The 25,974-nt window shown below is 37.6% G+C and overlaps 1 long non-coding RNA gene across 1 annotated transcript; it reads left to right on the plus strand.

The window, feature by feature from the left end:
* Positions 1 to 208: 208 nt before the first annotated feature.
* Positions 209 to 16,772, plus strand: LOC140501275 (uncharacterized). The gene is made up of 3 exons (XR_011966121.1): positions 209 to 2,011; positions 3,673 to 11,440; positions 14,875 to 16,772. It is a non-coding gene; the product is annotated as an uncharacterized lncRNA (long non-coding RNA).
* The last annotated feature ends 9,202 nt before the right edge of the window (positions 16,773 to 25,974 follow it).

Here is a 25,974-nt window from a genome sequence, read left to right on the forward strand (position 1 = left end):
TTGGTTAATTCTGCTTTTGAAAGCATTCTTCTCCTCATTGGCCCCTTGCACCTCCCTTGCCAGCTGAGTTAGGCTAGTTCTCAAGGTGCCAATTTCTTCAAGATTTTTTTGGTTCTCCTTTAGCAGGGAGCTGATCTGCTTTTCATGCTTCTCCCTCATCCCTCTCATTTCCCTTCCCAGTCTTTCCTCCACCTCTCTAACTTGATTTTCAAAATTCCTCTTGAGCTCTTCCATGGCCCGAGCCCATTGAGTGGGCTGGGACACAGAATCCTCGATTTCTGTGTCTTTGCCTGATGGCAAGCATTGTTCCTCCCCATCAGAGAGGAAGGGAGGAAGTGTCTTTTCTCCGATAAAGTACCCTTCAATAGTTTTATTTCTTTTCCCTTTTCTTGGCATTTTCTCCAACCAGTGCCTGACCTCTGAATGTTCTCCTCACACCCACCTCGCCTCCTGGTCCTCCCAGCCAGCGTTTGGGGACTGATTTCTTTCTTTTTACATTTTATTTCTACCTTTGCTTAAAATGATGCTTTTTGATGATTGTGTGTGTGTGTGTGTGTGTGTGTGTGTGTGTGTGTGTGTAACCTGTCCTTGCCATATTAACAAATGTTGCTGTTATGGAGATTTGGGACATAGGAAGTGATCATTCATAGTCAGGCAGACTGCCTAGTGTCTACCCCAAGTTACTTTGGTTTTGACTTTGAACTTGAGCAGACTTATAAAGGAGAGTCCATATGAGACAACAAGACAGGAGAATATATCACCAAAGTGATAGTCACATCAACTTGCTATGAATATGCTGACATATTTTCAGGATTGAATCACAAAATATAACAAACTCTCTTCCTCAAAGGAAAACCCAAAATATTTATTCAGATACCAGAAAGCCAATTCCACCATTGTAAGAAAGAAGTTTACACATATCACCAGTTCAAGGAGCACCAACATCTCCAAGCATTTCCCCCATTAGGCTTCCCCACAAACAAACTCCTCTAGGCAAAATTCCTCCCTTTCTCACTCACACTAGCTTCTCTGCCTCAGCTCAGCCTCATTCTCTCCCAGTTCTGCCTCACTCTCACTTCTTGCTCCACCCATTTGGCAAGCTCTTCCCTACATGGGCTCCATGTACCTCAGGCTCCATCACAGCGGTCAGTTGGACCTGAGCTCAAAACAGGTTACATAGGCCTACTAATGGATAGGAAAGAGCTTCCAATTCCATTAACATTACAGAAAGGCAACAGGGCAGTTTCTGGGAAGTCATGATGTGGAGCTGATGGAAGGTCAGAATGGAAACTTTCAGTGTGGAGCAGAATAATGGGTAGGAGCAGTTGTTTGGTAGAGATGACTTCATTGGGAGCTCAGGATGATTGGGAACACTTGTTTTTTGTCTCTACCACCTTGATTCAATTGACCTTATTCACTGTCTTTTATTATGTATTGAGAACTCCTCTGTCAATAATTCACAGAGATTTCATATAAGTTCTTTATTTAATGAAAAGAAGATGAGTAATCAGCATTATACTTGGGTGATGCAATCCCCCATGTGAAGAAGACTGGGGATCCTGCTTTCTGAGAGTTATGATGGTTTCTGGAAAGACTTGGAAAATGTATAAACATTCTGTAACTGATCTGCTAACCAGATAGTGAAAAGGAACTTCATGAATTTGCTATGTAGCTGGACCTGGGGTCCATTCAAAAGACCATTACACCCATATCCTTTGACTAGTTCCTTCTTGCACACTTTAAGAGACAAAGCTGTAAGAGGAGAGCCCTTGTCCCCTCCTTATCTGAGGTCAACTTGTGGTTTAAGGATATGGGCTTTTGTTCTTCACCTCAATGTTTGTTTTTTCATTTTAGGTGGAGATTGGAGGCTTACAACCTTGTGAGTTTTGAAAGATCAGGAAAACAAGCCACTAAGGTTTAGGAGTGAAGTCACTACTTGGATTTGCAGAAACCCAGTCCAGTTTTGAGACCCTGAAGAGCAAAGAGCAACCTTCAGGATTCAGCTCATTTGGTATCAATAAGGATCTGGTATAAATTTAGTAGAACCACTGCTATGTAGAAACTGACTTAAGCGGGACCTCATTCTTTCTAGTGAGGAGAGTGGTAGAGAGGATGCACTCCACGTATTGGGAGTTGGGGAATATTTGTACTTCTGCTCTTACTATTTCTTTGAAATAAATGTCCCTTTGTGAAAAGGGGCTTGTTGTTTCAGTTGAGTCTGACTCTTCTTGACCCCATATGGGATTTTTTTGGGAAAGATACTGAAGTGGTTTGCCATTTTCTTCTCCATTGGAGGAAACTAAGGCAAATGGTCTGAGGCTGGATTTGAACTCAGGTCTTCCTTTCTCCAAGCCCTGTTCTTTTTTCACTGCACCACCTAGCGGCCCTTAAAAAAAATCACTGGTGACTAAGAGGGGTAAGAATGGAGAACACACCAGAATGCAGGCTTGAACCTATAGCATTAGAGAAAGACTCTTCCTACCCCTGAGGTGGAAATATAGCTGATCTGGCTTTGAGAAAGTAAAGTCAGAGAATATTTTCCACACACATATAGGCAGCCACAGGAATAGTTTTTCTGCTGAAGCTGTTCTCTTAAAAATTGTGTTCTTTTGAGGCATTCCAAAAGAGGATCGTTGGGTCTTTCTTTAAAATCATTTTTGAAACAGCCTGAGTGTTTATCTCATGTTTATTGGTTGATTTACTTTTTAAGCCTCCTGAGATATGTACTGGGAGGGGCAGCAAAAGCAGATACTGCTCCTGACCAGTTTGGCAAGAATTGGGAATGTCTGATTGGTCAGGAATGCTTGGATGTTAATGCTGAAAAGGATATAAGCAATTAAGTGAATGTATGAATACATTCACTGTTTGTTTTATCAAAAGTTTATTGAACATCTGCTCTGCATGGTACTGTTGACATTCAAAAGACAAGGAAGTTGGGTTACTGACTGCTCATGGATTCAACGAGTTTGTGCATATAAATGTGCCCACATTTTTTGTGGCTTAAATTAATCCATTCCCAGGATAGAAACAACTAGTTGAGATATAACCTTAATGTTCTCTTGTAAATAATTGTGATGTGTAGACAAGAAACATGTTCTACCCTTTCATACACTCAACTACTTACTTTCTTATGTCACTAATATTATACTTATAGCAGTTTTACTGAACTTTTTAGATTAAATAATCAACTCAGATTTTCTAGCTATAAGTCTGACTACAATCATTTAAGGAAAGAACAATGAAACATAAGTACTTCAGACATTTTGTGTTTCCTTACAGACATATTTGTGGAAAATTAAGTCAAACTAGAACCTTCAGTTGACATTTTCTTACAAAAAAGGGAGAAAGAAGAAAAGGAGAAAGGAAAGAAAAAAGAAAGGAGAGAGGGAAAGAAGGAAAAAAGCGTTTATTAAGTGCCTACTTTGTGCTGTGTGCTTTAGAAATATTATCTCATTTGATCCTCACAAAAATCTTAGGAGGTAGAACTATTATTGTCCCAATTTTACAGATAAGAAAACTAAAATTGATAGAGGTTAGCTGACTTGCCCAGATTCCAACAGCTAGTTTCCTTATAAAAGAAAACAAATTCATTCCAATGTTAAATTATCTTCTTTTAATTTATGGTAGTGTGTTCATAGGGTAATAATTTTTTCCTTTGTTCTTTATTCATAGATTGTTCCAGCTGGAAGACACCTCAGAGATCATCTTGTGTCATTTTTACGTATGAGGAAACTGAGATGCAGGCGATTGAATAACTTGCTCACATTCACACAGATAGTTAGTGGAAGAATTCTGAGTCAATATCAGGTCTCCTGACTGAGTCCAGTGTTCTTTCTGCTAAACCCAGCTTATTCCTTAATCCATCACGTATTTTAGCAATTGCTTCTACCCTTGGCTTTGTTCCTGGCTCTGATCTTAGGATTGGCTCACAAACTTTTTGGGATTTCCCCCCCCCGTTTTCATGAAAAATGTCCCCATTTCTGGAGAGGGAAGGAAGTCCTTGCAGTGGATCAGTGGTAAGGTGTTTATTTAAGTCTAAATTATCAACAGAAGGAACTTGACTAAAAAGTAAATATTTATTAGCCTAAGCAGTCCAACATGATTACTATCTTGCCTTTCAAAATGAACAGGAAAGAGAATGACTCATTTAAACAACTGTTTGCAGTATTTAATCTAAACCAACACACTATAATATGTACAATAGCTCAGGATATTGCTTCAATATGCTAAGAAATAATTTTATAATCAGAAAAAACATTGTTCTTCATAACCATATCTTGAAAGCCGATATCACCTTGGTTCACTGGAATGCTGGGGAAATTGTACATTCTAATTAATTACATTTTTTGACCCAACTGTGGGCTAACTAAAAAATCCTTTTTTGTTTTTGAGTTTGGGGATTAGTTTTTTTTCCTCTAGGATGCATTAGACCACTTTTTTGTTTTAGTGGAGTGTCCATAAGTGAATCTCTTTTTGATGTCTAAATTTCTTGTCTTTGCCTTTCAGATTACCTTCATCTACTCTGTGTATATTTTGTAAGTATGTAGTTACTGATGGATTGTCTTCATCTCTAGAATGGGATCTCCTTGAGAGCAGGGATTTCTTTGTATCCCTAGTGCTTTTTACAGTGATTACACATACAGAGTTCTTAATAAATGCTTTCTGGTCCTATTCTGAATGTCACCAAAGAAGACACAAAACTCAAGATGTATATGCACATGTATAATTATGAGGATTATGTTTACCCCGGGAGAAGAGATGAGAAAATGTACTCTCCTCTTTTCTTTGCAGAGTTAGAGAGTATTATGGGTGAAGAATATTTCTTATACTATCAGACTCTGTTATGTTTTGGTTAGTTTTGATGATTTGCTTTTCTTTCACTTTTTTTTTTAAAAGTGAGATATGAAGGTGATATGAAAACAGAAGGTATTGATACTTTTTAAAAAAAATGTTTACTAAACAGTATAGGCTGTATATGTGAATTAAATGTGCCTTAACTCCAGCATACTTTGTTGTTAGATACATCCTAGTTCTTAAGAGCAGCCAGATGGTGCAGTGGATAGAACACTGGAGTCAGGAAGATTCCATCTTCTTGTGTTCAAGTCTGGCCTCAGACATTTGCTAGCTATGTGACTCTGGGCAAACCCTGTTTGCCTCAGTTGCTCATCTCTAAAATGCACTAGAGAAGGAAATGGCAAACCACTCCATAATATTTGACAAGAAAACCCCCAGAAAAGTCCTGAAGAGTGAGACATAACTGAACAACAAGAATCTAGTTTTAAACCAGCTTTCTTCTGATTTGCTTCACACTCATAAAGTTTCATGGCAGAGAAAATCCTGGCTAATTGACAAATTTGATTATTTAGTTTCTTTTAAATCAAAGTTTTATTGTGAATTATTTTTGTTCAGAGTCCATGATGGATAGTATGTTTACCTCAAGACCAGCTTTTCCAAGTTTAATGAGACTCATCTCCAGAAGGTGGGGTACCTCCAGAAGGTGGGGGTGAAGTCTTTCAGGGATGGCAACTCACAAAGAAAATCTACCAAAAATTACAATCTGCATTGTTGAAAGGAGTGTGGCTGAAGAGGAAATCCTTGAAGCATTTGTCTCATAAGCTATTATTTTTAATATGTTAGAGATCATGAAAAAAAGAAACCTTAGATTTTTCCATACCTAAATTTAAAATAGCTGCTACCTCTGTGGCAATTACGAAACTACAATGAAACCCAGTGGAGGGGAGCAAATGAAGTGTGCTTGCTGTCATTCTAATATTTAGTTGAGGCATTCAGAAAGAATGGAGAGTAGTTAGTATTGCTAGCAAATTAAAGACTGGCTACAACCTACATGTCTTTAGGCAAAATTGGTTCATCTGTGGAAAGAGAAAATAACCAAAAGTAAAATCTGGGGATCAAGGAAAAATATAGCTATAACTCTGTAGGAAATCCATTGAACCTTTTGTTGTGTAGAAACTCTTCATACTCTAAGGGTATGCTGATGATTTCCAATTTTTGCTGTAGATAGCTTGTTTGTATGCATTCACATGTTTTCTTCCCTAGTAGATTGACTGCATCCTGAGCCATTGTCCTGACATTTGTTTCACTAGTAGATTTTGATGACTCTGGAGGAGAGAGTGAGACTGAAAACATGGAGCAGCTCTGTCTCACTTAAGTCTAATTCACATGAAAGTCAAGTCATCACCCTCGTGATGTCATTGGTCCTCTTCAAGAACAAAGGACAAACAGCAAGAAGACTGTGAGCTCCCTGAAAGCAAGGACTAGTTTTTGCCTTTCTCTGTTTCACCAATACCCAGCTTTTAGTGGGCACTTAGTAAATGATAATTGATTGACTAACTGGCCCTTTGGAAAGGCTGTTGTGGGACTACTGACTGAACTACCCATTTTCCCCTTGCCTTTCCTGGAATCTCATGTATTGTGACTTTGTTTGGTATCTCACCTAGAGTAGAGGACCAGTTTACCAGAAGGGTCATTCTGTGATGATACAGGAATCAGACACAGCCTGAGCTACATATCAGTGAAAGTGTTTTGAGACTGTACTTCAGATCTCTAGGGGATGTTTGAGCATGTGTTACACTCTGCATATTTCCATCTCCAGTTAAAGATGCGTTCTGTTTCTAAAGGTTGAATGTTACAGTGTATGACATTAGACTCTTCACATACTTAGGAACTATCCTCCCTGACACTGTCTGCCATCACAGCACTGTTTTTTTTTTTTAATTTCTTTATTAATATCTTTTGTCACTGATTACCTTCATTTCCTGGAAGAAGGATATATGATTAGAGATCCATGTGGGTAGGTCATATGATTTGTTCTTTTGATGATGGGAGAGACATGGGTGTGTTTACAGGCAGCAGGGAAGCAGCCAATAGATAAGGAACAATTGAAGTTTAGTGAGAGAGTGGGGTTGATAAGGAGTAAGTCTGCTAGAGAAGACAGAATGGAATGGGATAACTTTCTCACTTTTCTTTTCCATGAATATTCCCATCTATGACAGTTTTTATATTTTCACTTGGATAGAATAAAAGGCATTAGATTACACTAACATCTCTTTTGATCCAAATTCAATGAGCTGTCTCCTCTTTTACTCCTTTCTCACATGACAAGGTGGCCTTTCTCCTTGCCAAGGAAGGAGAGAAATAAGAGTTTATTGTGTTTACCATGTATAATCATTTCATCTACAAGTAGTATCTTAGCAAACTTGGACTGAGTCTTTCATGATACTAGTGAATGGAAGAATACCTTAATTAGTGAGTACTTAGCAGAATTCCTTTGAATTGGTAAAAGTCTTAAGTTGGGCATGACTGAACAACAGCCAATCATAAGTTCTTTTCAGTTGGTATACTAGTATAAGCTAGTAATGACTGAGATCGAACTTAATTTGGTTGACTGAGGTTTGGTTGATACATTGGAAAAAGGAAAGTACATTGTACAGATACATTGGTACAGGAAACAAAAGGATTAATACCTTGTTTGTCCTGCTTTTTTTTGTTCCATGCTAAGGAAAAATATCTTCATCATATATCATAAATATTAGCTATGCAGAATATGCAGGGATGTGATGCAGATATATAGAATCAAGAGTTATTCACCAACAGATAATGTGAATGGCAGTTTTATGTAAACAGATTTTATGAAAAGAATTGCAAATTATAAATCATCATGTAAAAATATGCTTACTATAGTAGCAAGAGAACTGCAAATTAAAAGAAGTGAAATTTTATCACATCATGGAAATAGACAAAAATGAAAAAATCATAGGAATAGTCTATGTTGAAAAAAACTATGAGAAGACTGGCATTTATGCTGTATTGTTATTAAGTTGTGAAAGAGACCAACCATTCTGGATTTTAATTTGGAATCAGACAAGAAAAGTGACATTTTCAATAGGAGAGATTTTTCTGAGAGATACTGATGGGGATGACTAGCCTTTAAGATACTATATCCAGGCTGTTTTCTAGACCCTCCTGACTTAAGAGGGATTATCAGTAGTAACTGCTACTGTTTCCCTCCCAGCCTGATGTAGTTATTTTTCTTTGCCTCATTAAAGGGGCCATCCCCTGACTACTTCTTAAACAGGCCTATTCACTGAATGGGCATTATCTCACCCTAAGTGAATACGGAATAGGCCTTGGCCTAAAGAGCCCAACATCTCCCATTGCATCCTGGACCATCTCCAGTCATCCTGATGAATATCTGGTCACTGGATCCTGATGAATATCTGGTCACTGGATCCAGATGGCTCCGGAAGGAGAAGTGAAGTTGTAACCTTGCACGGCCCTCCCTCACTCAAAACAAAGTCAAGTACAAGTCATGTCATCATTTCTTTGATAGCATGGTCTTCTTCGGCAAGGAAGGGTGAACACCACCACCACCACCACCATCACCACCCCAACAACCTTCATTTCCAAGTATATCTCTACCCAGTGAACCACTCCTTGCAACAAAAAGTAAAAAAAAAGAAGAGAAACATGTAATATTTCTTTTTAAAACATATTAGTCATACTAGCTTAATTATTAGGACTATTATTTTGTAATATACATTTTCTACAATTTTTTCTTCATTAATTTTTTAATTTCACAGAATCTCGGAAACAGCATAAACTAAACTGAGAAGTGGTTCTAAGGTATTGAGGAAATTTTGTACATAGACTTTTCTCCATGAGTCTAAAAAAAAAAGGTGGAAGAGGGAAATCATACAGAGCTCTGATTTCACATCAAGTGACTTTTTATTTTTATTTTTGGCAGCATTATCTTTAGTGCCACATTTAACCACCTCTCCTGTGGAGTGTCACTCCCTACTTGTTCCCTCCCTTATTTCATTTTTTAGGGAAATAAGACATATCACCAAAGGAGGAAAATGGAAACACCATTTCTATCTATGTATAACAAAACCTCTCTGTGTCTTTAATATCCATATCCTGCCATTTTCCATTTGTTTTCTGCATTAGCCTAACAAGAAAGATGGATAGAAAAGACACTAGCAATGACAGATGAAATAATACAACCAGGGGACATGTCCTAGCCTCTTTCCCAAAAGGTCCTGGAGTAGAAACACCAAAAGTACTAGATTTAATTATCCTTTCACATATATTTTCTTCCATTTCTACTTAGCCATTTCATCACCTCAGATTTAGCACACCTGAGACCAGATTTAGTGTCCCCCCTCAAATCAGCTTTTGTTCTTGGCCTCCTTATTTATTAGGGGCATTAACATTCTTTCATTTATTTGTTCATTCATTCATTTCTTCATCAAACATTTATTTGACCTTACCATAAGCAAGTCATGGCGAGGGATACACAGTCTTTGGCTTTTAGGAGTTTATTATCTTATAGGTAAGTTGAGACATTTTCACAAATATTGAATACTGGAAATGCAATAAATCCCCTAAGATGGAGCCAAACAAAGTTCTATGGAACTAGAGAAGGGAGAGTCATCTTCCAGCTATGGGGACCTGGGGAGATGGTACCTGAACTGGGTATTGAAGGTCAGTCAGGACAGCAGGTGAAGATGTTGGGGGAAGGGCACTCTAGGCAGAGGAGACAGAGTCAATCTGTTGCTAGAGACTTACTTGAAGCATTTCTAGTTTGGTAGAAACTTTCAGATAATATGTGTATTCTACTGTCATGGCCCTTAAGAAGAAAAGATCACCATCGTACCATACTGACACATCAGAGTAGGTCTTTGGTGAAGGGTATAACCGTATTTGCTGTGTGGATTGAATATGTGAACTACAGCAGAAAAACTTTGTTGTAAATAGATTCTGGTTTAGTCTTCTGCATACACTAGATAGTCAATACTGACCATTTGACATCATTAAAATCAAACCCAGACATGTTTCTATGCTGCCAAAGCCATCATCAGAGTCACCAAATGTTTTTAAAGGCAAATTTTTTTTCTTATTTCTCCTCCATATTCCCAGCCCCACTCCACCCAAGAATCAACATCCTTCTTTCCTCCTTTCCTTCATCCTCTATCTCCCTTCCTTCTTTCCTCTCTCCCTCCCTTTTTCATCTCCTCCTTCCTTTCTTTTTCCTCTCCTTCCTTCCTTTTTTCTTTCTTCCTTCCTTCTTTGTCAATACATCCTGCCCCCTGAAACTGGGCTCTATACTTTACCTTTGAGTTTATAAGGCAAATATTTAATTCACCATGTCAGTCAGCTCAGACAAGCCAAGAGTGACTTTGCGTATGATATGTGTTCACTGAGCCCACAAAGAATTGCTTACTCTCTGAACTCATCCTATCTCCCTATCTACTCTGTCTTTGGATGACCTGAGCAAATGAGCAAAAGCTCACCCTTACCCACTATATCTAGAGGGTTCTGACTATGACATCCCCTCCAACTGTCTACCAGGATACCAGAGTCTAATGAGCATAGGAAACTTTCCATCTGCATGGTACCTCAGACAAACCCTCACCCCTTCTCCCCACATTCCATCTCTTGCTTTTGCTCTGGAAACAAAATAAAATCAATACTATCTCTGCCATTGGAAAGGTAATTATTATGCATTATTCTATAGATCCATTCACAATCCTTTTGACTCTCTGTACTAAAACTTTCTTCTCTGGCCAACACTCCCCTGTATGTATTTCCTCCTCCCCTCTCCCCTTTAGAATGTAAGATCATTGAGGGCAAGAGCTTGTTTGGATTTGTTTGCCTAGTACCTGGAACATAATTGTTGTTGTCCTGTTTAATCATTTCAGTCACCTCCAACTCTTCATACTGCCATTTGGGGTTTTCTTGGCATATATACTGAAGTGATTTGCCATTTCCTTCTCTAGCTTGTTTTACAGATGAGGAAACTGAGGTAAATAGGGTTAAGTGACTTGCCTACGGTCACACAGCTAATAAGTGTCCAAGGCCAACTTTAAACTTGGGAAGATGAATCTTCTTGATGCCAGGCCTAGTATTCTATACACTGTGTCACCTAGCTGCCCCTTGGTACATAATGGGTGTTTAATAAATGCTTATTTGTTTGGAGTCCTATTTTCTGTGTTCAAATCTGCCACATACTATTTGATCTCCATAGTTCCTTTTCTATAAAATAAGGGCATTGAACTAGATGATTTTCAAGGTCCTTGCCAGTTCCAAAGCTATGGTCTTATCTTTCTAAATGTCTTTCATGCGTTGATTAGGCTGGAACCTGTGTGGAATTCTGAGTGTGTGTGTGTGTGTGTGTGTGTGTGTGTGTGTGTGTGTGTGTGTGTGTTCAATTCCCAGTGAGTCTGGCAGCAGCAGCAAACCTCAGCCACTTCTGTGTCCAGTGTTTAGGCAAAAATGGCACCAACACCCTCCTGCCTCCTCCCTGCTACTTCAATTTCATTTCTTTTGTCTCTTTCTCCTTAGCAGTACTTCTCCAAGTTCAAAAGAAAAAGTCCACGGACATGATCAGAACATACATATCTTATAAATATGCACTCTGGTAAGTTATCCATAGCAAATTATTAATAACAAAATTATTAATAAACCATAATTTATTGGACAATTTATACAGTAACAGCAAAATTGTAAAGACAGTCAACTTTGAAAGACTGGTAACTCTGATCAACACAATACTCAACCACATTTCCAAAAGACTCATGATGAAACTTGCTATCCATCCCCAGATGGAGAACTGATAGACTGTACAGATTGAATTGTATTTTATCCTCTTTCTTTTTTTTAGCTTTTTTTAAAAAAAGGTATGGCTAATGAAGAAATGTGTTTTGTGTGACTATATATATTTGTAATAGGCTTTATTTTTCTTGTCTTCTCACTGGGTGTGGGAAAGGAGAAACAGAATTTGGAACTAAAAATAAAATAAAATTTTAAAAATAGTAAATATGCTTTCTCTCATTGTCTCTACTTCCATCTAGCACAAGCTTTCTTCATTGTGTTCTGTTCCTAGTTAGAGACAGCAGGGGAAGAGAGAGAGAGAGAGAGAGAGAGAGAGAGAGAGAGAGAGAGAGAGAGAGAGAGAGAGAGAGAGAGAGAGAGAGAGAAAGAGAGAGAGAGAGAGAACACCCCTCAAATAACTTCATGTTATTTTATAATATATAACTACATGATATAATATAACTACATGACTGTAGTTCACATAGACCATGCTGTTCATTCGTCTGTTTTTCAGAGATTCAATAGCATAGACAGAAAGTAAGAGATTAAAGAAATCTGCTTCCAAAAACAGACTATTTTGCTATTAGTCAAGGAGGCAAACATTTTTCTCTACCCTCTCCACATCTTCCCACATTGGAACAACAGAGGAAATGAGATGTGAATGTTGGACAGGTAAGTAGAAAGTGACTTTCCAGATCCAGGGACAAAGGAAGTAGTGAGCCACTCACAGGAAGTATCACATACTGTTTGTGACCTCAGCTTGATCAGACATCTCTCCACTTGACTAAGTCCAGCTTATCTGCCTCTTTCTTGCATCTGCTTAGCATCTCCCCTCTCTTCCCAATATGATTAAGCCCACTGTTCTCTGCTCATTGCTGTCAGATGAGCACTGCAAAGACAGAGGGCCATCCTTCTACTTTGCTCCATGCTCAGATGATCTAGAATGGGAGTGCCAGATGATATTCTGTCCTGAATTCCATCAGTCTGTCATGGTTGCCCCTTCTGCATGGAGCCTTTCAACTTGGAGAACTGGGAGACCTGTCTATCCATGGAAAGACATTTTTTACTCCATCAAGTCTTAATGGCAATATCTCCAGGGAAGAAAGATCTGTGTCTGACATGAAGACATCTTAACATTTAAACATTTGATTTCCCCATCTGTTTCCCTGTGATTTTTCCTCTTGATTTTTTGAATTGGTTAACTTGTTCAATCAACTAAAGTGCTTGAAAATTATAGATTAGTTTCAGGAAATAGTAAGTTAGAGTATGGGATGTAAGAGAGGGAATAACATGAGAAAAGACTGGAAAAGGAGAATAGAAATTATTTGAGAAGGAGCCAGAATGCTAGCCTAAGACTTCTGTACTCCACTCATTATAAAATAGCTTTTACTCCTGAAAAACTTTGGAATACTCATTAAAAAAACACCAAATATTCTTTGTATTTTTTAGCCTACCAAACCCAATTTTTAAAAATAAGTAATTAAATGTTAAATACAAAATTCTTTCCATGAAAACAACTTATGCCTACTGTTCATCATCACAAGCCAACTAAAGGATGGGTCATTATCTGGACAGTCAACCTGGAAAACACAGACTAAAACTCCACTAGTTTTTTCAATTAACCCAGGGCTTCAACTTCAAGGAGCTAACATTTCACTGGCATCAGATCACAAGTCCTCTAGAATTTAAATCATTTTTGACAGAGACCTGGGTTGAAAAATTCAACCTGAGGTCACAGACAGATTGGTGAGACAAGCTGGGTCCTGTGTGCAATTTCATCAGCACCTCTTCTGTCCCTGGAACTAGGGAGTTACTTTCCATTTGCCTGTCACTCAGTTTCTTCTCCTTTTTTTGGGGGGGGGGGCATAGGGGGAATATATCTAGTGTGGAAATTGTTTTTCTTGTTACATATTTCTATTACATATTTTTAACAAGAGTCTTTTTTTTTTATTCTCAGTGGAGAGGAGGAAAGGGAGAAAAGACAAATGTTTGCATATTGAAAATAAATTTAATTAAAATGTAAAAAAGAATATCTATATGTGTGTATATATGTATATATACATATACCTATGTGTATATATATATGTGTGTATATATATATATATATATATATATATATATAAATATATGCTTTCAAAAATGAGGGGGACTAGCTAGGTGTTGCATGAATAGAGTGCTGGACCTGGGGTGAGAAAGATTTTAGTTCAAATCTGACCTCAGACATCTAGCTATTGTGTGACCCTGAGTAAGTTACTTTAACCCTGTTTACCTCAGTTTCCTCACTTGTAAAATGAGCTGGAGGAGTAAGTGGCAAACCACTCCAGAATCAAAACCCCAAATTGGGTCATGAAGAGGCAGATACAACTGAATGACTCAACGACAACGTCATCAAATCATGAAGTGAGAATGAGGGATAACAGACAATTTGAACACTATATTAATGATCTAATATGAAAGGATTCAGGGGGAAATCTTCACTGTCTTTTGCCTAGTTTTGTATCCACAGCACTTAAGCACAGTGCCCGGCACATTGTAAGCACTTAGTAAAGGCTTTTGACTGCCTACTGGATAGATTCTTTACAGAGGACTAATAGAAAGGCATGAACAAAATTTACATAGAATAAGGAGGGATATGTGATCCTTCGTTGATGGGGAGAGTATGCATACCGACCATAGAAAATATAACGGATGACTCATCAAAATGTAATAAATATTGTATATTCAGTCATAACATTTGTGTTTGGTACATCTTTTACCAATAATAGGATGTTAATATAGGACATGTGAGGTTCCTAAAAAACTCTACCATGTTCAAGGCCTTCTATGCTTTAGTACCCACAGAAAACTAGGACTCATAAGCATCTACTAATGTATTTACTTTTTCCAGTCAGATAGAGAACAAATTTATCCAGAATAAAAGATATTTAATGAAACAACATAGCCAATAGAATAATAAGAAAAAATCTACTCACACACAAATGTGGTAACGATTACAGGGTGCCATACTACCAGTGGAGGAGGGGTCTGTATACTTATGTGGGACTCATACAGTGCAGGCACACCTCAGGGACCTGTGAAGCCAGATATATAAAAGAAAGACACAACCAGATGACCAAGTCATATTGTAGAGGGCGTATATGTAAGGACATGTACAGATAAGGATATTTGAACTTTTGATGCTACAGGACTGATATTAATTTGTTCTTCTCTATTCTCTACTGGGCTTAATGTATTCCCTCGCTGTTGTTTCATCTCTACTAGGTGCCTCGTTGTTCTCCATCAACATCTTCTGGCTCTTCAGGGCCATCAGTTACTCCCTGATGCTGTTTGCTAAGATGTAGCAACTAGAAGGCCTCACGGTGACAAGGTTGGCTCCTACTTTTTGAATACATAGGCAAAGTTTTGAGGTATCATACCTAGCTAGGGAGGTAACAAAAGCCTTCAACACATCCCGGCTGAAGAGTGAGTATTTTGGTTATGTTTGATGCTGATCCTAGGTCCATGGTCCCACGTATTATCGAATAATGCTAGAAAATTTCTTATGACTCCCATTAAATCTCTGCTTGTGAGCTTAATATCCATTTTGGGGGACACTGCTTCCCTACAAATGAATAGGAACTATATGAAGGGTGGACCCTGAAGTGAGTCTTATTGTCAAGACCCTTTTCGATGGGCATGTAAAGAAAGTACAGAAAGAACACAAAAGCTAGATGAAGAAAATGGTCCTCTACACCTACTCTACCCTCAGGCCATGGTCTTGCATTTATTGTGCATAATGGCCAGCAAAGAAAACCCTGTAGATCTTCCTGTATTTGTACTAGGAAAATTGCTTATTTAGAACTATAGAACCAAAGGTAAAATGAAAATAAAATGATGTTTTGGGAATGGAAAAGATAATGAGCCATATTAAAAAAATAACAATAAGTGTCAGATGAAGCTCCCAGACTGTTTTTTTAAACCCCAAATGCTCTAAAATGGCATCCATCTATTAAATTGGTCATTTAAATGATGAAAATAGATTTTAGAAACTCATATTTTGGCTACACAATTCTTTTTAAAAGCATTAGAGTAAATTGATTTTGTGCTAAGAAATTATTCTTCTGTTCCAAACTTCAATTCCATTTTTTCCAACATAATTATGATAGCTGAATGAGCACAGACATAATGAATTGGCAATTCAGATTTGCAATCCTCCTTAACCTGAATTAATAGAACTCACCATGCTACATAAAATACGTAAAATAAAAAAGCATCTGCTCATGGGCAGACATTGAAATGATAAAATGATAAAAAGAAGCACTAAAACAAATATAAAATTTGCTTGCTATAAATACATAGGACTTAGACTTGGAAGGAACCTTGGAGGTCAGCTAGGTCAGTAGTTTCCAAATTGTAGGCCTCAGATATGGTAGGCCACAAAATTACTAAAATGGGTCCTAAGATCCATGTGAAGACCAAGCAGTTATTTTCAAGGAATAAAATCTGTTCGATTAAAACTGGAAATAAGATGATGTGGGTGCTATTGTAGCTAATGAAATGAAAATTCATTTATAAGATTACTGAAGTCACAGGAGCTTTTTACCATATATTTTTCTTTTACTCAAAAGTCATTAATCCTATAATATCAAGGGAGAGAGCTTGGCATGGTAGAGAGAGGAGTCTCTTTGGAGTCTGGAAGATCAAGGTTCAAGTGCTGACTGAAATTAACTGTGTTACCATAGAAAAGTAATTTAGCCATAACAATGATAAATATATTTAAAATAATTTAATGATAATGTAATTGCATCAGTATAATGCAAATAATGTAATAATAATAATAAGCTATTTAACCTCCTAGTGTCTCAGTTTACTCTGTTATATAACAAATTACTGATTAGTTTTTGATCAGAGTTGGTGGAATGTTTCCACCAGTTTTCTGCAATAAAAATCACAGGTCTAGATGAGAATGCCACTTTTTGATAATTGAATAAAGACAACACTCAATTATTTGCCTGTTACACTAGAAAGTAAAATTATGCTGTCCTGAGTGCTCACCTTTAACTCTTTCTTTCCCTCAAAAAGCTCAAGCACAACCTTCCCTACATTTACCTTCCCTAACCCTCCCTATTAAAATCACCTTCTATCTATTTAGTACATATATATTGTCTCTCCTTAAAGAAGATAAGTTCCTTGAGGGTAAGTACTGTTTCACTTTTGTCTTCAAATCCTCAGTACCTAGCATCATGTCTGGTACTTAATAAATACCTTTTAAAAAATGCTTTCTTGATTAATGGATTTTGCAATTAAAAAGGTGTTTTGTGCAAGGTACATGGCAGCTTTCTGGGAAACTGTCTTTTTTGCTTCAAAACTGTTCTTTGTTATCTCCATCCTAAAATTACTGAATCAAATAGCTGTAGGCACTTAAAAAAGAACAAAATAAAATACTAACAGGTATTGAAAAGGTTAAAAACAGCTGAAATATTTCCCCAGTTTCCCTTGGTGTTCTTGAATGAGATAGACTCTGAATCACAATTCCCTCTTCTGTAAAATAAGGGGGCTGAATTAGATCAGCAGTTCCCAGACTTCAAGGATGGGGACCCTTTTATAAGGTAAAACAAACTTTCATGGACTCTAACATGATTTTTTAAAGGTCATATCATGACACAATGATCAGAACACATTCAGTTTTTATGATGAAATAATGCTTAAAATATTGTCTAAACTAGATATTATGCTTTATATGCCTGTATGATAAAGTCTGTGGTCACAGAATCTCAGAGTTGAAAGGCACCTTAGAAACCATCTAATACAAGCTATTTCTAAATAATATTTTCCTCTATAAAATACTCAGTTTTTTCTTAAAGATTTCTAGTGAAAGGAAATCTCTTATGTCCTAAGGTATTTCATTCTGCTTCTAGGAAGATCTAATTGTTAGGGCAGTCAGTCTCCTTTTTCGTTATTCTTTTGCTAAGTGACTGCCCTTTTACCTTGGACCAAACAAAAAAGAGAATTCGACTCCTGCAATTCAAGGGGCTCAAAAATGTGTCAAAAGTATTGCCACTATTTCATGTAAAACTAATCTATTATGAACTTGTGTGACTATTGAGACTGTACTTTTCACTTTTACCATTGGTCAGTGTTTAGAGGTTTATATGGAACAAATGGAATGAACAACCAAGTGAGAAAATTGCTATTTATATCATGAAGTTTCATCACCTATAGAAGCGCTACACTGGAAAGGATTGCAGCATATCAAATTGGAACTAAGGTCAAAAAATTGCTTTTGCCTGATATAATGCTAGTACCTAAAGTGACAATCAATGGCAGATGCAACTTAGATTATGTCAGCTTTACAACTATATAACAGGCAATCATTCCTGAGACTCTAGATTATGCATAATGGATTAGGAAATAATGAAAAGAGTACTGAAGTGGGTATCAAGAAACCTGGGTTCAATTTCCTGCTCTTCCCCATGGACTTGATTATAGAGCTTATTAGATGGAAAACTCCTTGGAGCCAAGGATTTGTTATTTTTCACCTTTGCATCATTAGTGCCCACCACAGTACCTTCCATAGGTGTATAATAAATATTTCTTGTGGTCTTTTCCTGAGTATATACACTGTTGCCCACATCAGAATATCACTAATTCTAGGTACCACACCTATAATACAAAAGAGGGCTCCTATGAGGCAGAAAATTCCTGTGGCAAAATAAATTCTGCGAGGTGTTTTTCTCTGAATGTTTTGCTCATGATGAAGGTGGTTTGCTCAGAATGACTTCTCAGTTCACGAGGAGTCTTTGGATATTTATGGAACAATCATTGATGATGAGTTATACATATGTTTAAGCAAGTCCTATAAACTTTCCTCCTAGAAGTGCCAATGACATTGAATGACTTGCACACACTTGATGTGGGCATTGTTTAAATAACCCGTTCACAGTACATTTGAAATTTTAATAGAATTTCATCTTAACATTAGACTTTAGTGCCAGAACATTTGGTGAAGGGGCAGGTAAGTTGGTGCAGTGAATGGAGTACTGGACTTGGAGTTAGGAAGACCCACCTTCCTGGGTTCAAATCTGGCCTCAGATACTTACTAGCAGCGTAACCCTGGGCAAGTCACTTACCCCTGTTTGCCTCAGCTCCCTCATCTGTAAAATGAACTGGAGAAGGAAATAGCAAAGCACTCCAGGATCTTTGCCAAGAAAACCCCAAATGGAGTCACAAAGAATTGGACATGATTGAATAAGAACAACAACATTTTGTAAAAACTGTGTGTGTACATGTGGACGTGCGTGTGTGCGTGTGTATGTGCATGTGTGTGTATGTAAAACTAGTTGGAAATGTTTTGTTTGGTATATGCCAACACTCTTCAACTTTTTTCACCTGGAATAAAAGATCCATTTCCGAGTTTTGAGAAAATTAGTGCAATAGGTAGAACGAGATGGAATGACTCAGTAAGGTCTCAGTTTTTAGAAGAACTACCTAAGGAATCTGATAATGACATCTAGTAGTTGTACTTGTCTCAACGTATTCATTTCTAGTGGTAGGAACCAGTTTTTTTTTCAAAGGAGTCTTTTAACCTGTCCCTTGTGATCATGAGTGGAAACTTCCCTGTCAAGGAGCTCTACTGAACACAGACAGCACAGTTGCTGTCAACTAAGTGACTACTTTAATCATGAAGACTGCATGGTAGCATCAATAAAAGGACCAAAAAAATTGTGGAAAAGAATCTTTGCCAGGTATTGATATAGTGTGATTGATAGTTTCCACTTGGACCTGGCTTTGATAGCCATTCATTAGCAGTGCTACAAATACTGTGAAGCTTCTGCCCCTTGATCATTTACATGATCCAACATTAGTGTCAACATCCATTTGAAACTCATTAGTCAATCAATACAATATAGTCAGAGCTATCTTCCAAAACTGAATGCATGTGTTTCTTTATGAGTAATCAAAACATCATTCAAGCTCCAGTTAGTCTCAACAGAAGCCATCCGAGATTTACTGTCCTCCTATTATTGGACCCAATGTTTGCTTAGTCAATTACACCTCTGGTTATTCCTTCCATGGTGGTTTCCATTAGACAGTGAGCTTCTTGAGAGCAGACTGTCTTGTCTTTCTCTGTATACCTAGAGTTTATCTCAGGGTAACTACATACTACTTAATAACTATTTTATAACTAAGGTGCCTGCAAACTGATGACCAGTTACCCATGTTCCCTCCTGTCATAGCTTTCACTTGGTAAGTTCTTTATATCTGTCTTTTTCCACACTTTTTTTTATGAGGCCACTTACCCACCATCATACTTTAAATCCCCAATGGAACACAGATAGACCTAGACTCTTGGCATTCCATACTCCTCTTCCTCCTCTCCTCTTCCTTCTCTTCCTCCTCCTTATGACTTTACCTTCCTGATGTCATGGTCCTCTTCAAGAATGCCAACAAAACAAGGGTAAATACTAACTACTGCTACTATTACTGCTATTGTTACTAGGTAGTTAGCATTTATTTAGTGCTTAGGATTTGTAAATGTTTTCATGTGTCATTTTATTTGATTCTAACAGCAATTCTGTGAGATAAGTGCTATTATTACTCCCATTTTACAAATGAGGAGACTAATACTGAGAGAAGTTAAGAGACTTTCCCAACATCACCCAGCTAACAAGTGTTTGAGGCAGAATTTGAATCAGGTCTTCCTGTCGCTGTCAAATTGAATTGGGTGACCATAACAGTTTTGTCAAACAACTGTAAGCAGAGACAATAGCTACCTAAAAGAGTAAGAGGTCCCATAGTCTTAGGCCACAGATCACCATAAAATAATGATCAATCTTTGACACATCAGAGATCTGACAAGGCTTATCTATATGTAATATGGATATTTCATACAGTCCAGTCATGCTTTTATCATTTAGAAGGGCTCATCCCAATCACCTCTCTTCAACTCCATAGACTAGTAATTATATATCCCTCTTTCTATGAATAGTTAGGACAAGTTCTACTTATTTGCTTGTGTTATCTTTCCCTACTTATATAAAAATTTATGTTGTTTTTATTGAAATTTATTGTAGATTGTAAATAAGTACCCTAAGCTGATAAATGTCATTATAAAGTTGTGACTCTTCCACTCATGTCAGTCTCTCACATATAACCATTGAAATCACCCTCACACTGGACTCTGAGCTCCCTAATAGAAATACTGATATATTCTTTAAGTACTAAATGCACTTATATCACACATATTAGTTCTCTGTCTGCACTGCAGTAAACTCAAACTCTTAGGTCTACAAATCATCAATCTAGGCTATTCTCCCAAGTTATGGGAGCAGTACCAGTAATCAAACTTTTCTGACCCTCTTAAGTAAGCTCAATAGATTGTCAGTAGCTTCAGTGCTCACAACCTCCCAGTCAAAGCTGTTCTTCTTTCACCCACTCTCAGATCCAGTGTGTCCTGCTTTAGTATGCTCTAATTTTGTTTTTGTTTGCCCCTTTGAGTACTTCTTTTTCTCTGTTTGCCTTTGATGTGAATAATGGTAACTTGAATATGGTCTTTACTGGTTTGCCCTTGAAGGACAATGTTTCTTCAACTCTATCTCCCTTGTAGGTGAGCTGAACTGTTATAGCTTGACTCTGTCCTCTCTCAAAACCTTAGCTATGCTAGGCTGTAGTAGCATAGTACTACCACTGCTCCAGGTACAACCAGTTGTGTGGCCATGACTCTAACTTAGCATTCTGTAATTCTTTCAAATGTGGTGCTGGCATAGGTGGTGCTGGCATAGGTGGGACAGTTCTGTCATATAAATAGCCATTTACTCACTAGGCTAAATATTCCATTTATTCAATGTAAACCTTTAAACAATGGCCAATGGTGAGAGTAAAATGCATACTTTCAATGGTCATGCAAGTTTATCAGATGGACTTGTAGTTGTTCAATTGTATCCCACTGAAAGTGATTCCATTTGGGCGTTTTCTTGGCAAAGACACTATAATGGTTTGCCATTTCCTCTTCCATTACAGAAGGGGAATGGAGGTATATACAGGGCTAAGTGACTTGTCCAAGGTCACATAGCTAGTAAATATCTGAGGCTAGATTTGAACTCATAAAAATGTCTTCTTATTTCTAAATCCAGTGTTCTCTCTACTGAACCATCTAGCTGCCCCTATCAAATAGATAAGTTTTACCTAAAGTAGGGATATATTAATGACAGGTTTTTTTTTTTTGAGATCCAAGAACTATCAGAAACATAATTCTTTTTTTGTTTGTTTGTTTGATTCGCAATAAAAAGACCAGTCTCTTACCACAGGAATTACAAGAGAGAGGCTGACTGCCTCATAGTAGAACAGAAAGTTTCAGAAAGTAGGAAGTTTTCTATCAATAGAAGTCTTTAATCACAAACTGAATGACTACTCCTAAGAATATTTTATAGAAGAGAACCTTATTTAGGAATGAGTTGAACTACATGGTTTCTAGGGTGCTTTTCAACTCTGAGATTCTGTGACCTCTAACTTTATTATAACAAAAGCAGACACATGAAGCAAAAAAAAAAAATTGACTAGGTTGCAGAATGGAGGTAAGGCTGACAAGTGGCCAACATTTGACAAATTTGGGCATATTTTATCATTGAAGCTAGAAGTGTTCTGGTCAATGTGTCATTATATAGTCTTTTCAAAAAAAAAGTCAAATGTAAGTCATGTCATCATTTCTCTGATGGCATGATCTTCTTCAGCACAGAAGGATGAACACAACCCTATGAGTAGACTCAGCTCCTCCTCTCCTGTCTGTCTCCCCCTCCCCTTCCTTCATATCTCCTAAGGAAGGTAAATTTGGATGGCCAAAAGATGCCCAGTTGACTTGAGTTTTACTGGCTAGTCTCCCTTCCCCTTCCCCTTCCCCTTCTCTTCTCTTCCTTTCCCTTTCTCTCCCCTTCCCTTCCATTCCCCTTGAGCCTACTCTGTTGTGAAGCTCACATACCATGGGACCCTTGCCCCCTGCCTAAAAGCTCTCTTCTGGACCCTCCTGGCTTCAGAGTGATTATCAGTAGTAACTGTTGCTGTTTCGCTCCCAACCTGAGGTCTTTCTTTTCTTTGCCTCATTAAAGAGGCCATGCCCTGGCTGCTTCTTAAGCAGGCCTATTCAATGAATGGGCATTACCTTACTCTAAGTGAGTGCCTGCATAGACCTTGTTCTAAAGGGGCCAAGGTCTCCCAGTGCATCCTGGGTAATCTCCAGTCATTCTGAAAAATATCAGGTTACTGGATTCAGATGGTTCTGGAGCAGAAGTGAGACTGGTGACCTTGCTGGTGCCCTTCCTCACTCAAAACAAAGTCAAGTGCAAGTCATGTCATCATTTCTCTGATGGCGTGGTCTTCTTCAAAAACGAAGGACGAACACAACTTTTTTTGGTAACCCTAGAGGAAGATAATATCCAATTGCTTGCCTGTTATGCTAGAGAATAAAGTTACATTGTCCTCAGCTGCTCACCTTTAACTGTCTAGTCATCAAGAATCAGCTCCAACACCATGTACACAAACTTTTTCTAACCCTGTCAGCTTTTATTCCCCTCATTATTATGCCCATCAAAATCATCTTTTGTATGTATATGTATTTTGTATGCACCTGCTTTTTTTCTCCTTTGAGAATGTAAGCTCCTTGAGTTCATGTACTAGTTCACTTTTGTCCTTAGTGACTAGCACAGTGTCTGACATGTAAAAAAAATGTTTGCTGATTGATGGATTTTTACCATTTGTACTTTTTGTGAAAAGTACAAACCATCTTTACAGGAAACTATCCTCTTTTGCTTTAAAACTACCATTTTAATTCTAAAATTATAGGTACTCAAAAGGAACAAAACAAAATTCTAACAAAATCTGAAGTTTTTAATCAGAAGAGACCTTGTATACTAGAGAGCACAAAGGTATCAGCTGTTTACTCATAAAGCTCATGAAGATGCTATTTACATAACAAAATTATGGAGAAATTATACAAAATTACTAAACAATAAGTTCAGAATAAAAATTAGTTTTAAAAAAGCACAATTTAGTTTTGTACATAACTTTAAAACATTTCAATTTTTACATATTTAAGATCTAAAATACAAAGCAATATAAATGAGACTGAAATCTTATTTCCAACATTTAATTAATTAAAAAAACAAACTCCAACAATTACTGAGGGATTGGACATCTAGCTATATCTCTAACTGTGCCTTTTCACTGTGTGTTAATCCCAAACCTCTTGTGGGATCCTTTCTTTTATAAGTGTGAGCCTATACTCCTAATTCTATCACTTCATATACATTGCTACATATTTTGCTCATTAAGAAAAGGAGATTTACTTTTCCCTGACACAGCAAAGAAATGCAATAGAGGTACAATGGTACTTACTTTCTCTGGATATGGTTCCCCTCATCTCTATATGGAAATGTGTCTTCCAGTGTTGTGCTAGACCTAGGTAAAATGGCAGAAAGAGATGATAAATTTTTAACATGATCATTTATACCTCAGAAATCAGCAAACAATTTATTGTTTTTTGATTGTCTAGACTTTTTAAGTCAGATTGAACTTAAAAGTGTGCCTGAACATTTTTTCCCCATGGAGAGTCAGTTGTTAACCATATACCAACATACCGTTTATATATTGGTCATTAAGTCAGGATATGGTGAAGGACATGGCGACTTACATGGTTCTGATAAATCTACTAAGTCCAAGGAACCCGGATTGACTGAGATTTTTTAATGCCTTCAGATGACCACGGAGCTGCTTCAAGAAAAACAATCAATCAGGTTCCAGGGATAGCTTGGTCTCCTTTTGGGGAGAAGGAACAAAAGGAGAAAAGAAGAGAGGCCTGGAGCTACCCATGCTATGAGAAAATACTATTAGGTATTAATTCTATCATAGGAGATTATCCCAGGATATTAGTGACCATGCTCTAGTTGGTTTACAATTGCAGAATTATGTTCAGCTCGGCATGCCACATTTAAAGAAGGATATTAACAAGCTATGGCTTTGCTAGAAGAAGGTGAGTAGGGTGATGAGAGGATTGGCACCCATGCCATATGAGAAGTGATTGAAGAAAATGAGATTTGTCTGGAATAAAGAAAATTTAAGGGAGACATATGAGAGGGGTCTTCACATGTTTAAGGAGCTGTCATGTGGAAGAGGGACATGGTGCCAGATGGTTGAGCTTATACCAACATATGGAAAATACAGGAAGGCAGACAAATTCAATATAGGGAATTGCTTCTGAGCAATTTGGGCTATCTAAAAAATAGAAGAGGTTGCTTTGGAGATTAATGAGTTAACATAATAATAGTTTTTAGAAGAGAGTGAATACCCACTTGTTAAAGACATTGTAAACAGGATTCATGAACTAGATGGCCTGTGAAGTTGTTCTAAACTCTGAGATCTCTGATTCAAAGACTGTATAACCGGCAGCCACTCATCTATCCCTTAAGGGTTTGTCAGCTTCCTCATTTGTCCTACTAGCTTATCTCCAAATGGTTTTTACATTGTCATTCATTTGGGTAAACCACCGTTTTTTGCCCTCCCAGTTAAAAATCCACCTTTGAGTTATGTGTCACATTTGGTCTAATAATCAGGCTGAGTAGCCCCATTAGACATTGGAACAGTACTTCAGATAGGCTTTATTCACTGTTAGGATAATTGATTCTGCTCTCTTCCTACTGTTGAGTTCTTCTACTGAACACACTTTGACCCAGAACACATAATTCCTTGAAAATTACAATTTTTACCTTTGGGTTTTTTTTTTCTTCCTTTCCATTCCCTGTGTGGTAGAAATAATATTTACCTGAGTCCCACAATATTTGGGCTTGGCAAGCCTTTCTTTCAACAACATTAAATCTGTCATAGAGGCTTGGTTGACTCAGGGGACTGTCTCAGGTTATTGAGGTAGTTTCCTGATCACCTGACTAGAAAAAAGCAAAACACAAGGAATCAAACCCACTCTCTCTCTATCTCACCTCCAACTATCTCCATGCCTTACTGTCTGCACTCCAGCTTCTACTTTCATTAGGATCTGAAAGTCCCACCCTTGTGAACTTGGGCTCCCAATGGTCTCATACTCATCATCCCAGTTCTTGACCATCTCCATGTAAAAGCATAATGTGTGTTCCCATCGCCCCTCAGTCTCTGGATTTCCAACGGTACCTCTACAAATCAACACCAACATTCTCTACAAAGACATATCTATAAATTTCCCTATTACTCTGTAATAGCAAGCACCTGACACATTGAGGATGTTCTGCTAGCACAAGTTCTTAGAAATGCTTCTCTAAGAAGAGCAACTTAAAAGGGATGGGGGGGGGGGTCAATAATGTACCAACAGAGAAAATACAAGCAGAAAAATAAAGACCAACCGAC

This window comes from Notamacropus eugenii, chromosome 4 (genome assembly GCF_028372415.1).
Source record: "Notamacropus eugenii isolate mMacEug1 chromosome 4, mMacEug1.pri_v2, whole genome shotgun sequence".
Lineage (NCBI taxonomy): Eukaryota > Metazoa > Chordata > Mammalia > Diprotodontia > Macropodidae > Notamacropus > Notamacropus eugenii.